Here is a 3,710-nt window from a genome sequence, read left to right as displayed (position 1 = left end):
GATTGGGAGTCTGGGATTAGCAGAGGCAAGCTATTATATATAGGATGGATAAACAGCAAGGTCCTATTGTATAGCACAGGGAACTATATTCAATATCCGGTGACAAACCATGATGGAAAAGCATATGAATATATTCTTTGTATATATATATATGGTTTGTCACTGGATATTTGAATATAGTTCCCTGTGTGTGCATAACTGAGTCACTTTGCTGTACAGAAGAAATGACCACTTCATTTATTTTTGCATAAGGGTAAATAGCATTCAACACAACTTACTGACCCAGGCACTGGAGAGGAATGAATCCTCATTGGTTTGCACTGGAAGAGGCAGCTCTGGAGCTATGGTATGGGAGAAAGAAGAAGTGATAGAACTGGAAGGGAGAAATCATTTCCATGCTGGAAACCTTAAGTGGGACTTCCCATCTTACTGACCACTGAATGTCCAAAATGCTAGGTACTGAGTAATAATATTTGAGTAAATGAATAAATGAAAGAATATTCCCACAACCCCAAAGTATTCACTAAATAATCCTCATGCCAACTGTGACAATTAGGAAATGAGGGGGCCAAGAGGGAGGGCCTGGTCTAGCTGCTAAGCTACTTCGAGGTCTTACTGCTGTGAATTTGCTTCTCCTGGAGAACAACTGCCTCGCCACGCAGGGTGGTGCTGGAAAGCGGTAGTCGCTGCAATCTGGGGGCAAGGCCATGTTTTTGTTCTGACTCTGTGAACTTCTGGCATGAGAAGCAGTCACTGGCTCTGTGCTGCCCTAGACAGATCGGACGGAGCCCCTCTTTGGGATGCCTCGGTGGAAGGCCAAGCTTAATGAGAGATGACACTCTCACTCTCACTTTGTCCAATTAAGAATGCTGATTAATGAGCTCCCTGGGCTAACCAATAAGTGGATAAGATTCTAAGACCAAGGGTACTCCCTTGGGGAGGTGACCTTTCTGGAGGAGGTCATAAATTTGCATAACTGGGTCTACTTACTTTCTTGAGGGTTTGAGGGATTCTTGGCCAACCGCTGAGCCATGTCTGGAAGACTCCCCACATTCCACCTACTTCTTTCCCCTGCCCGTCACCCGTCCAGCCACTCACTCGGTGGAGAAGATCTAGGTCACTCAAAATGACCTCAGGCACCTTCTAACCTTTCTTATCTGTCCCCTCACCCTCACCTCTCTTCTCTGCAGTAGTCAGTGCCTGTCTCTGGGCCCTTGGTCTCTTTTTCTCCCTCCTTCTCTGGGGAGCACAGGGCATCGATCATTCCCCTCCACACCCTCAGTCCTTCCGCCCCACATGCCTTCTCTTATCCCCACACTTCCATTGACCTTGCTGTTCCTTCCAGTTACCTCCTCTTTCTTTTTCAGTTCAAACTTTTTTTTCTGTTTAAAAAGCATTACATGTATATTGGAGAAATTTGGAAAATACAAAAAGTATCAGAAGGAAAAAAGTCACCTATTATTCCACTACCATGAGACAACCACTTTTAAATTCATTAACAGTTCTGTTGATGCCTAAACTCTTGTGTGTGTGTGGTGGTGGTGGGGGTGTAGGTGTACAATATACATCGTCATAAAATTGGTGGCATGTTGCATTTACTATGTTATAATTTCCCATTTAATGTATCACGGACATTTTGTCATATGATGTTGCTAAAATATATATTTTGATGATTGCTATCTCAAAATGGCTGTATTTAACCAATATTTATTAGATATTTAATGTTTTCTATTTTCTTTTTTTTTTTCTTTTAAAGAGACAGCCTTCATTTTAAGGATTTTTACATTCAAGAATTCAAAAAGTAGTAGGTTTTTGGAATTTATTGATCTGCATTTAAAAGGAACTTTTGACAAAGCTTCACCGGAAATAATCTGAACAAGCGGGAAAATACAGTTAACATTACTGAAACCTACTAAAATAATTCCAGGACATATGGTTTATCCAACATAACAGCACCTCTAAGTGCTGTCACTGACATGAAATTTAATGCTTCTTACTTTTCTAAACACACAGTGGTGTAATCAACAACATTCAATCACTTCTGTTCTTTTTTGAATATATAAAAATTAAAATACCAATTAAAAAACTAATATATTCTTCTCTTTAAATGTTTCTCACAGATATAATTTCAATATTTTTATTCAATAGTGATGTGGTTTAAGAGAATTTTCATTCACGAGTCCAACAACAGTCCACCCAAAGGGAACTGATAGTCCATAGGCCCATAGTGCAAATAAAGAGTTCGGGACTACAGCAACTGACATTTCTAAAATGCAAAACAGATAAAATTCTTAGAAGATACATGCAATAAGCTCTACTGAGCAGCTGAAAACAGAACTAGAAGATTTAATAATTTTACTGGTGATTTCAATGGGACTCTAGATGTTGCCAAACTCAACTTGAACTCTCTCTTAGGCTTTGTATTTTGCTTTTCCAGTTTCACTAATAACACAAACATGATTCAAATCCCTGAAGTAGTCATTATAGTCAAGGGCATATCCTACAACAAACTTGTCTGGAATTTCAAGTCCAACAAAGTCTGGTCTATATCCAACACTTCGAGGGGTCCTTTTCACCAGCAAGCTCGCAACCTTGACCATCTTTGGATTAAGCTGCTTGACCAAGGAAAGCAAGGTTTGCATTGTTTTACCAGTGTCAATTATATCTTCAACAATCAAGACAGTCTTTCCGGTCAAAGTTGAGAGATCTTCTTCACCAATTACTTTTATGGCGCCTGTTGACCGGTCATTACAGTAGCTCTTCAGTCTGACAAAATCTACAGTCATAGGAATGGATCTATCACTATTTCTGTTCAGCGCTTTGATGTAATCCAGCAGGTGAGCAAAGAATTTATAGCCCCCGCTTGAGCACACAGAGGGCCACGATGTGACGGCCTCCCATTTCCTCCATCACATCTCAAGCCAGCCGTTCGGTACTGTCCATAATTAGTCCATGAGGAATAAACACCTTTTCCAAATCCTCAGCATAATGATTAGGTATACAAAATAAATCTAGGTCATAACCTGGTTCATCATCACTAATCACAACGCAGGGGCTGCAGGTCACTATAACGGAGCCGGCTGGCGCGGGGGCTGAGGGCAGCCTGGTGAGGAGGCTGCATGTGGGAAAGCCAGAGGTCCATCCCAGCGCTCTTCCTAATGTCTGCTATTTTCTGCCATCATAAATGTGTCCATGGTTTATTATTTATGCGAATAAATTCCTAGAAATATAATTATGTGGGTATGTCAACATTTTAAAGGCTTTCAATATTTTATCAGATTATGAGCCAAAAGATTTGCACACATTTATATTCTCCCAGCTCTGTGTGTGTTTTCCTTTTCTGAGCATCCCCTGGGGATACCCCCCCCTCCCCAAACTGGGTAATATCATTTAAAAAAATAATTGCTCTCCCTGTGCTATACAGTAAAAGAATATGAAAAGAATGTATACATATGTATAACTGAGCCACTTTGCTGTACAGCAGTAATCAACACAACATTGTAAATCACCTATACTTCAATTTTTAAAAAAAGTTGCTAATCTAGCAATGTTCTCTCTCTCCATGTTTTCACCACCTATTTATTTTTTACCTTTTGCAATCTGACTTCTGGCCTCACAGCTTTTCTAATCCAAAAGTCTTTTCCAGACTTGATTCTTCTTGTTCCTTTGATTTGTTTTATTCTCTTGATCTCTGGAGGCTCTCTGTCCAC

The 3,710-nt window shown here is 40.1% G+C and overlaps 1 pseudogene; it reads right to left on the bottom strand.

Moving 5' to 3' along the window:
* Positions 1 to 2,411: 2,411 nt before the first annotated feature.
* Positions 2,412 to 2,910, bottom strand: LOC132353864 (hypoxanthine-guanine phosphoribosyltransferase-like; annotated as a pseudogene).
* Positions 2,911 to 3,710: the final 800 nt, after the last annotated feature.

The sequence above is a fragment of the Balaenoptera ricei genome, chromosome 1, assembly GCF_028023285.1.
Source record: "Balaenoptera ricei isolate mBalRic1 chromosome 1, mBalRic1.hap2, whole genome shotgun sequence".
NCBI lineage: Eukaryota > Metazoa > Chordata > Mammalia > Artiodactyla > Balaenopteridae > Balaenoptera > Balaenoptera ricei.
The sequence above is the reverse complement of the archived record's forward strand: the minus strand, read 5'-3'. Positions and strand labels throughout refer to the sequence as shown.